At 53.8% G+C, this 10,530-nt stretch overlaps 1 long non-coding RNA gene across 2 annotated transcripts; it reads left to right on the forward strand.

Moving 5' to 3' along the window:
- The first annotated feature begins 1,074 nt into the window (after positions 1–1,074).
- LOC134519900 (uncharacterized) lies at positions 1,075–9,058 on the forward strand. Of its 2 annotated transcripts, XR_010072325.1 has the most exons (4): positions 1,075–1,306; positions 1,408–1,482; positions 2,173–3,663; positions 6,557–9,058. It is a non-coding gene; the product is annotated as an uncharacterized LOC134519900 (long non-coding RNA). The 2 variants fall into 2 exon arrangements; XR_010072324.1 differs by having other exon boundaries at positions 1,408–3,663.
- Positions 9,059–10,530: the final 1,472 nt, after the last annotated feature.

Here is a 10,530-nt window from a genome sequence, read left to right on the forward strand (position 1 = left end):
CTCGCTTCTGCACAGACAGTGTTTGGCAGCAGCACTGTCACTAAAACCACTACCGGTCACAAAAAAGGGTTGTTTCCATGTGTGAAAAATTCTTAGGGTGAAACTGCTGGACTAAAATTAACTGGCTCAGCTCACAGCCAGGTCTAGAAAAATGCCTTGATTACAGAAGGAGAGGTGGCTGCAGAGAGCCACTGAGGCTTTCCCTGCTGAGAGCAATCTACTGGTGACCATGGGTTACAGTGACGTGATGGCGAATGGCACCTCTGCAGCCAATGTTTCCAGTAAGGGAGCTGTCAGGAGCGCGTGGTGTCTTCTGTGGCACCATGACACGCTGACGAGCTCTGGCAGATGGCTAATTGCTCAGGGTAGTCTGACATAATGGAACGGTTCTGAGAGCACCTCAACTGCAGAGGTCAGCAGTGACGCAGAAGGCATAATTTTTCATAGTGTGCTCCTTGTATCCTACAACTCCTTCTGTAATGGACTAGCAAATTATCCCACTATTTAAAAGGTAGCAATTTATAACATTTTGATAACTGCGTGCTCCTGAGGCTATATCATCTGTGCCTGCAGAGAGAATGAATGAGAGTGTTCCTCCCCTACAGCATGGGCATGTAGAAATACAAACGTACTTCTGCCTCTGCCATCCCAACACCTCCTCTTCGGTGCAGATCAGAGGTTCATCAGACAGGATCTTGGAAAAGACCTCTCCCTCTTAGGCATGGGCTGTCTCTCTCCCATTCCTGCTCATTTCAACGTGTTTCTTTTTTGGGGACCCTGGTGAGGTTCCCTTGCCCACCCAGTCTTACCGTTGCCTCGCTCAGCTCCCTGGAATCCACGTGGGCATTTCTTATCTGGGTGCACTTGGCAGCTCTCCTGTTGCACTGTGTCCTGTCACAAGGACTTACTTTAAACCCCACGAGGTGTGCGGGTGGTTGCTCCCACAGAGGAACTGCAATTATGACGAAGTGGCAGGGCTCACTGACCATACTGACCCTACCACAAAACCCCAGGCAACTTTTTTTGGAGATCTCTCCTTGCCTCTTGTTGGGAATGCACCTTGGGGCTCCATCCCATGTGCAGCTGCTGTCGTGTCTCTGCGCTGTCTGCAAGCACACTCTAACCACCATGTGTATACCTACGTGTCCCATTGACTGTATTTTTAAATACGTGCTGTCCCTCTAGTGCTGCTGTTCTGCACTGATGGCTCCTTTGCTGCGTGTGAAGAATCTCCATTTTTTGCCAAGAGGAATCTGAAGGAACTGAGCGCCTGAAGAATTTGCATGGAAACATTCATCCCTCTCAAGTAAATAAAATCTCACCCCCAGGTCATGGCAGCAGGTCAGCTCTTCCTGCACAAATTGGGCCCTGTGCAATTTCCCTCACCGAAGCCTTTGCTTTCCGCAGAACTGCCGGGCACCGCATCCTCGGAGGAAGGGAGCGGCAGGATCAGAGCGCGCTGGCGTGGAGTTGGGGCGACTGGTGAGTCTCCCCGTCGCACAGCAGTAATTAGCGGAGCAGAGGAAAGCGAGCAGCCAGCCGCACAAGGCTGCTGCAGGGCTCGGGGTGGGTGATGGGATGCTGGTTCGCTGCCTCCAGCCCCAGCGATGGGCGCTCTTATCCCCTGCAGAGCAGGCTGGCAGCTAAGAGGGGGTGGGAACGAGGTCCCAGGCAGCCAGGAAAATTGGATGATCGCACTGGGCTCGGAGGACACGTCTTCTGGAGACGTTAATGCTGCATAATGTGCACTTCATTCTTTCCAAGAGCAGCCGTGTGTTTGCCTGCTCAGTGCTCGACCGCATGTGCGCAGGTAAAACCGCGCATCCGTGTTTGAGTAGCCAATTTGCAGCGAGTGTCCGTGTGAGCATACGTGTTTGATGGCAAAGTGTTCCTGCATTAGTACCACGGCAACAATTTTTATTAACTGTCTGCTTTCCCTCCGGAGTGATGTAACTCTGCTCCACGCAGCAGAGATGGGTCCAATTAATCGGATGGATAAAAGTGGTTAATGCGCCTTGGAGAAGTGTAATTTAATTGGAAATGATTATTATGTGCCACTCCTATGTAAAGAGTGTGAGAATCGGCACTAATGACTCTGTTATGAACGTGACTTTTAATTACTATATGGTTCTGTGATTTAAGTCTTTCCGGGTATGCTTTTGTTTCCCCGAGATTTCAGGTGGGATGCTGATTGCAACGACGCACTGGGGACGAACAAGGCACGTCCCAGTGAGTTGGGGCTGCCAGTCCTGTTTGTGCTGAGTCTCGGGTGGAACGGGAATCGCTGATTTGCCTTTGGAATCTGCAGAGATCGGCTCTGTTTGCCGTGTGCCGAGGACTCCTAGGCAGCAGCATTCCTCGCTGGCGGCATCAGCCCACACTCTGCCTCCTTCCTCGCTGCCGATTCCCCGTTCGACTGAGGTTTGCTTCCCAGCACTTATGCCTGCGGAGGCAAAAGCTGTTCTCCGTGGCGTTGTTTGCCCGGCAGTTTGGCGCTGCCTTTCTCACCACATCTCTGCCCATTCAAATGCGATCTGCAGGACATCGTTGCCTCTTCCCTCGCTGCGTGCGCACGGAGCTAGAGGCAGCGCACACAGGTAGGTCGTGCTGAACGGCACGTGGGCTGCAGGCAGCTCTTTGTAACACCCACGGAGGCTGCGGATGCTGTGGGATTAAAGCTGGTGATGTCGGTAATAGTAACTAAGCTCCTATACGTCCCCCTGCCACAGCAAAGATTGTGTGCAGGGATGTTGGCCCATGGAGCTAATGAGCAACAACTGGATGAGAGATGGAAAATTAAACCTGTCTAACCTGCGAAGAAAGCAAGCTAAGGAAGGGAAACTTTCTCCCCGCAGAGCTGTGACATACTCCCAGTTCACGGGCCACTTGTGGAGCCTTTTACAGCCCCTTGAGTTTTGCTGCAACACAGGAATGGTGCTCACACAGAGGGTGAAGATATGTTTTTGTAAGGGAATGGAAAATGTGAGTAAAGATATCAGGCTGTCACCAGCACAAATGTAACTGTGCATTGTTTTCCTGTTTTCCAGGCTCCCGGACAAGTGCCTCTACAACCAACAATTTTCCTGTCCTTTTTTTCCTTTGCTTTTACAAGTATCTTAAACCAAACCCCTCCTTCCCAGCAGGAACAGAATGCACTGTTGGGTACAGAAGGAAAAAATCACAACTTTGAATCCATCAAGGAGAAACAGGGAAAAAAGTTTCTGTTGGATGTAAACCCAAGCCATGCCCACTGAGCTCCACGCGTTCCCCTGACCGGCTCCTGCCCGAGCCGGGGAGCGACCGTTCCCACTTCCCTTGGAGAAGGAGCTCAGCAGCCCTGAACTACAGCCCTGTGACCCCCAGCTGGTCCCAGCTCCGCTGTGCCAACCTCTGGGCAAAAGTGAAGTGGGGAATGAACGTGTGATATGACCCTCACTGCCCGTTCTCTGTTGCGTCGCATGGAGTCTCGTGCAGGGATTAAATTAGCCCTGGCTGCTGCAGGCTGAGCGTGGGTCATGACCGGAGCAAGTGGCCAGTGCTGGGAACTGCTTCTAATGACTTTGTCCTCTCCCTCTTTCTGTCTCCTCCTCCCACAGGGAGCAGAGAAGAAGTATATCTGTTTGCTGGAGCCAGAGGAGCGAGGGTGGACTGCCTGTGCCCAGGGTGAGCATGCAGGGTGGACTTGTCTGGCGGTGACAGCACACCTGGTTGTCTGGCCGGCCCATTTATTTGGAACATTCAGAAATGTGTCTGTGTCAGCAGTGCTGAGATAAACAAATATCCCTGAACAAAGAAAGGCTAGGAGAGATATTCGTATGGGTCGATGGGATATTTATCAAAGAGCAGTAGAAAACATAGAAGAATTAGCTGGTCAGTGTGGGGGTTCTTTGGATCCCGGGAGCACGGAGCTGAGCTGTGCCAGCAGCAGGTCTCTTCTCTTTGCCCTGGCAGTGAGGGCTTTCCCAGTGTCCTCGAGCCCTCCTGCTGTCGGGAGCCACCACTGGTGTCCCCAGTCCCCTGTGGAGAGAGCCTGTGACAGCAACGTCCTGGCCAGATGGGGAGAGGTCCTGCATGTCATAGAATCATAGAATGGTTCGGGTTGGAAGGGACCTTAAAGACAATCTCATTGCAACCCCCCTGCCCTGGGCAGGTACACCTCCCACCAGACCAGGCTGCTCAAAGCCCCGTCCAGCCTGGCCTTGAACACCTCCAGGGATGGGACATCTACAACCTCCCTGGGCAACCTGTTCCAGTGCCTCAGCACCCTCACAGTAAAGAATTTCTTCCTAATATCCAATCTAAATCTACCCTCCTTCAGTTTGAAATCATTGCCCCTTGTCTTATCATTACATGTCCCTCCCCATCCTTCCTGTAAGCCCCCTTTTGGTACTGGAAATCTGAATGTCACCCTGACCGTGTCCCTGTGGCCGAAACCCTCCCTCCTCCTGGGGCAGAGGGTGCTGCCCTGCATCCTCCCGGGGCGGTGAAGGCAGCAGCAGGGAGGTAACAGGTTTCCTTGTTGTGCTGCATGGCGGGCGCTGCTTCACTCAGAAAGGAGGGTGAGAGCACGCCGGTGCTCTTGCAGGATTTCCCTGTAGGAAAGTTATATTATTTCACCAGAATAAAATACACATTTTAGAGAGAGGAGAGAAATTCAATTTTTAAGCAGTTTTACAGGGGAAGGAGGAGGAAACAGAAGAATGTGGTTTTATTTCACAGCCTTATGGTCCCCGTGCTGGCTGGCAGTGCAGCGAGCGAGGTCAAGCCAGCGCTGGCTGGGAACCAGGCACAGCTGGGGAGAGACCCTCTGTGCCTGCCCGGGGAGAGCGGTGTAAGCGGTGCTGGGGTGCCCCATCCCCAGGTGGTCTGTGCCCCTCCATGGGATTAGCCTCCTGCTGCAAAGCCGGTGTATCCCGCGTCCTGACGGTGCTTGTATGACTTCACTGAGCAGCCAAACTGTGCGCACAGCAGCCCAGCTGGCAGCTTTGCGCAGCCCAGCCATCGGGCCAGCCTGGTCCCGCTCTTCACTTCCAGAGGTGATGGAGCATGAGGGACTGCTGAGGGAGCGGTGCGGGCAGAGATAAGAGGCGGCAGCAGAGGACGAGGTGAGCAGGCTGGTGGCTGCCTGTTGGGATGTAGGTGCATCAGCAGAGCTGCCGGGAACCTTGCGCGTTGCCTGGCTGCAGTGCGGATCCTTAGGTCTAGTACTATTATGCCCCTGTTTAGGAGCACTAAATTTGTTCACAAGTCTGAAAGGAAACAAAAAGTAAAAAAGCCGTCCACAAGTTCTATAACATGTATTCTATTTGAACTTACTTTAAAAAGTGACCTCTAAGCATTTAGTTAACTCACTTTGATGTTAGATACAATTTTCTCCAATAAATCTCATTTTAACTGTTGCTTTAAATTAAGTAAATTCTCCACCTGCAGGGCTGGTAATCAGTGGTCACATCTTCCAGAGATTTTCGAGTTGTTTGGTGCAAGTGTGATGCGCAGATCTGTGAGTCTCATTCACCAGCTCTGAGCTTAGCTGTGCCGTGAACCCCGACGTCCTGCTGTGCTTGCTGTGGTTTTTCAACTCGGATCCATCTTCCCAGGAAAGGTGGTTTGCTCTGGCTGTGTGGGAAGCGTTGAGCATTATTTCCTAACTACGTGCTGATATTCTCCTTTAATTGATTTTAAATTGTTAAAAAATCATAGTCAATAGCAGAGCTGTGGTCCTTATAAACATGATCTCAGCGTGCAGCCACTTGAGTGGCTTATAAACATGATCTCAGCCTTTGCCACTGAGTCCAGAAACACTGAGGCTTTGCAGGAAGCGTTTCCTGCTGCGTGGAGTGCTGTACTGCTGAAAAGACACAGAACACAGCTCATCTGTTCCCTGGACCTAAAGAAAAAATATAGACTAGAGAGAGCCAGTGCTGCCAAAGTGCTATGAGATTTGGTCAGAAGCAGCAAGCTTGGAAAGGTGCTCAAGAGAAGATCCTGCCGCAGCCAAAATCCCAGCAGAGACATGGGGTTTGTGTCAGCAGAAACTGGAGAGATTGAGGCTGAAGAGGGTGTAGACCACAGGCCGCAGGGCTTTCCAGATTCCCGCTCCAGGGTGCTCATCCCGTGCGCTTGCCGGGTTCCTCCTGGCTCTCCAGATCATTATCCCAAAGGCTTGTTTCTAGTCCTCTGGCAGCACCAAAGAGATCTGAAGTTCATGTGTTGGATCTCAGGGGTCTCTTCTGACTCTAAAGTGCTTGGGGCACCTCCCCCTTGGCCTGACTCCCAGCGCTGACATTGCCCTCTTTTGCCCACATCTGTTGGTGAAAGCACATAGATGATCAGTAAAGAAAGAGCTGGAGATTAAGAGCTGAGATGCATGAACGCCTGTTATCACCCTGCCCGGAGTGGCAGGAGTGGGAAAAGGGAGGAGGAGGCTCCTGTTCCTAGGAAAGGGCTTTCCTTATCCACCTGCACAGAAGCACCATGCTGTGGGTACTCCTGCTGCCACCTGCAAGCAGCCTCTGACCCTCTGAGGCAGGAAAGTAGCATCTTCTCTGTTTCCCAGGTCCCTCAGAACGTACAGATGAGCTGGGTGCCCATCCCGCCGTGCTGAAATGAGGTGAGCCAGCACAGCGGTGTGCAGGGCACAGCCCCGTGCTGGGGTGACCAAGGAGGAGGCGCTCTGAAGATGCCGAAGGCAGAAACCTCACCGCCATCCAACAGGTAACGACAGCCCGAGGAGGGGACAGGCAGCAGCATGGTAATTCTGCTTTTGCATTTCAAATGTGTGCATTGCGGATGGCTCAGTGTACAGGGGAGAGGGAGGGACAGATGGGACAGTGGATCTGAGACAGTCCGTGACTTTGTGTTTGTGCCACCTCTCAGGCCATTCCCAGGCCGGCAGGTCCCTACCACCACTCAAGACCTGTCAAAGGAATTAGGAAAGACACAACCTGTAAATAATGAAGCCCAAGACACGCTATGTAAATTCAAGCACAGAAGGAGAAAGCCCATGCGGGCTCACCATTTTCCTTGACAGTCTCCACTTCGCACCTTGAATTTCGTAAGCCATTATTTTCCTCTCTAGTAGCGATGTACAACAAAGGCAGAGTGAGCGGGCTCCGAGGGATCACAGACAGCCCTCAAAGCAGCATCTTTGCCGTGCAGAATCAAAACCCAGCTCTTGTTATTTATTCACCGCAGAGTAAAAGGAACCCCCTGCACCCCCGCGAGGAGGAAGAAAGGGGGGGCAGGGGGTGCGCATGTGCATGGGTGTGCATGAGAGGTGGGAGGCACCCCGCAGCCGCACGCCCCGTGCTGCCGAGCAGGACTCTCACGTGTCGGTCCAAGAGCGTGCCGAGCCCAGGCAGCCCCGGGAGCTCTGCCGTTCTCTCCTCCGTGCAGCCTGGGCTCCAGCCCGCCGAGCTGATTGTTTATTTAAGTGCATTTGAAATGCGTACAGAAGATCTACCCCAGAACCGAGGCATCTTGGCAGGCTGGTGCCTGGGGGAGTCCAGGAGAGGCCGGTGGGGGGCTCTGACCCCCCTGCCAGGACGTGCTGGGGCTGCGGCTGTGGATCTGCTCACCCGGGGCGAGTGAGTGCGCGTGGGATGGTTGGGCACCGTCCTTGCCCGCTCCCACTCCCACTGGGGTGGCACAAGTGATGCTGTGATGAACATGTCCTCCCCCCTGGGCAGCCCTCCCTGCCAGCAGGCTCCTGAGAGCTTTGGGCTGGGCCGTGGTGCTGCCAACACACCTTGTGCCCCTTTATTTCCATATTTTTTTGCTTTTGGCTTAGACTGAAGCTAAGGATTGATGATGCACGTGAAAACCAAACGCGCCAGCCCGCAAAAGCACTGCAGCCCCTGCTGGAGATTTCACTTGAGCGCAGCAGATCTCATCTTTCAAGCGCTCCTTTTAATTGCGGTCTCAACCTGCCGCCGGGGGCTGAGCAGCTTCTGGAGCCACCCTCGGTGCGAGGGAGATCTTTGGGCTCTTTCAGCGTGCTGCTGGCAGGAGACTCGGACGCTGCCGGCCTCCGGCCGCAGTCCGCAGGCTGCGTCGTAGGGATGCCTGCTTTCCTTGTGCCTCTGAAGATGGAAAGCTGTCGGAGAGGGGCCCGGTCTGTGCGATCCGATTTGTTTCCCGCGGCAGGTCAAAGTGAGTGTTAGTCTCCCGGCTGCAGGCGCATCGATCCGCCTCCCTCGGGACCATGTGCAAATACAGACGGGAGGGAAGGAGGCGGCTGCGGAGCATGTTTTCATTCTGTCCTCGTGGCCGCCGTGGGAGAAAGGCAGGCAGGCTAGACAGGCACAGCGGTGGGGAGTTTACCGAGGGACACGGCTAATTGCGTCTCCAGGTTTGTCTCTTCCCCAGCAGGTGCCCAGAGCTTTCCAACCACAGTCTCTCCATCAGCAGAGATTCCTTTTAAAACCTGTTTCAGGAGCCCACAGGGGGAAGCTGTAACCCCGGGCACTGCAAGGCCAAGAAGAGTCTGTCCTTCTGCAGCTGGGGGAGGCTTGGACCTGGGACAGGACCCGGGGGGGCAGTGGCCCGCAGGGGTCCCACCGCAGTCCTGCCAGCGAACGGGGCAGGGCACTGGCGGTGCTGCTCCTCTGAGTGCACTTGCAAACTGAGCTGATTTAATAAACAACAGGAGTGTTTTCCCAGACCCCATGCTGAGCTGTATTCAAAATACATTTGTACGAACATCAATTTTTAATGCAATTTATGCCAAATGTTGTTGCAAAAAGCAGCCGTTAACATGACATTAATTCAATCACTGGAAATACAGTACGTGCTGCTAAATGAAAACATGTTATTAGTCAATTAGATTAACTGGATGTAACTCCTCCAAACGCAATGTATTATGGTTTCTACATGGTTAATTACGTTGTACAAATTACATGGCAATAAGGCTTAGCGCTGGACACACACATACATTTAATACATAAGCAGAAAAAACAGCTTGCAATTCACAGTTGAACTCCGCAAAAAATTATTTGAAATATAAATATCTTGCAAGCTTGTAATAAAGAGACAGAATTATGCTGATATTATAATAGGAACAGGGCAATTTCTAAAAGAGCCGGGAAAGTCTTTGCTGTGAGATCACAGATGTTCATGGTTGCTTTCATAACGAGTTTTAATCTGCTTTAAAAAGACCATTTTAATTTTAAACAGAAATACTCCTGGCCCCAGCGCAGTCCCTCCCCGTGCAGGAATCTCAGCGCCCACGCAAGCGACGACTTTGCTGCCTCCTCCTTTGTTTGTGTTGTCGGATGAATTTGTGCCCACTTGCGGGGAAATCGTGCCAGACTTTGGCACCGGGAGCGGGCATTGTGCCTGACAGCCGCGTGACACGCCGCAGGCACCACAAACCCACCGCGCAGCATATGTGCCACCGCAAACAGCGCCGGGGGTGGCGGCGTTGGGATCCTCCCCTGCAGCTCTACCCCTTCTGGGCGTCCCCTGTGGGGGGGGGTTCCACAACAGCCCGACCTGAGAGCTGTTGTTCAAGGGAAGGATGCAGTTCCCGGTGGCCGGGAGGTCAGCTGCAGCCCAGCACGCTGGGTGCCCCAGGAGGCATCCCTGTGGTGTCCTTGGTTTGCGGGATGGGGCTGCGCCACCCAGCCGGAGCTGCCTGCGGACCTCTGCCCGCACGGCGGCTCTGCACCGCTCAGGTCCCGGCACAAGGTCGCTGGCATCCATGAGAGACCAGAGTGCCCTCAGCCTCCCAGATTCACCGGGGTCAGCCTTGAAGGCCGGAGAAACCCCAGGTGAAGAGGAGAGCCGGCTCTGGCAGAGCAGCGCGCGGAGCAGAGACACAGATAACGTGGGGTGCTGCAAACCGAGAAGAACGCCGTTGCAGCTCACGCGTGGTAACAAGCAGCGTCCGTACCTCCTCGGTACCTCGGCCGGGTGGGGAATGAGCCCTCCACCTCCTGGCTGGGGCTGGAGCGTTCCTCTCCTCCGGTCCCATCCCAGATGCTCTCCTGCGTTTCTCTTGCCGCTCCCCAGCGCATCCCCTCTCCTCCCTCTTGCCCAGCGAGGAAGCAGCTTGACTCGCAACATGCTCTTTGCTGAACCCAGTCCCCCCTCGCCTGTTGTCACAGGGGAGGTGACCCCCTCTGCCCCGCTGCTGGCCCTTTCCACCCTCCTGGGGGGCTCCTTAGTTCTTGCAAGGGGCTGTTAAATCTGCTCTGGGCCATTGTCCCCTGGGGATCTGGGACATGGGCTGGTGGCTCCCCCTCGCCTGGGACACTGCGCTACAGAAACACCCAAGTGCACATCATCCTGCAAACAGGGCGTAATCAAGCAGGCGGTGGAGCTCTGGAAACGCATTTTTATTGCTATTGTTGCAATAATTATCACAGTTCATAGCAATGTGACTCTCTTCTCAGATATTCAATCAGTAATCGCAACAGCACCCCAGCCGTGCTCAGAAGGGCAGGAGAGCCAGAGTGAAGCGAGCTGCACCAGGAACATGCTCTGCCCGGCGCTGGTGCCTCTGTGTCCCCAAAACAGCCCCCACTGCCA

This window comes from Chroicocephalus ridibundus, chromosome 8 (assembly GCF_963924245.1).
Source record: "Chroicocephalus ridibundus chromosome 8, bChrRid1.1, whole genome shotgun sequence".
Taxonomy (NCBI): Eukaryota; Metazoa; Chordata; class Aves; order Charadriiformes; family Laridae; genus Chroicocephalus; species Chroicocephalus ridibundus.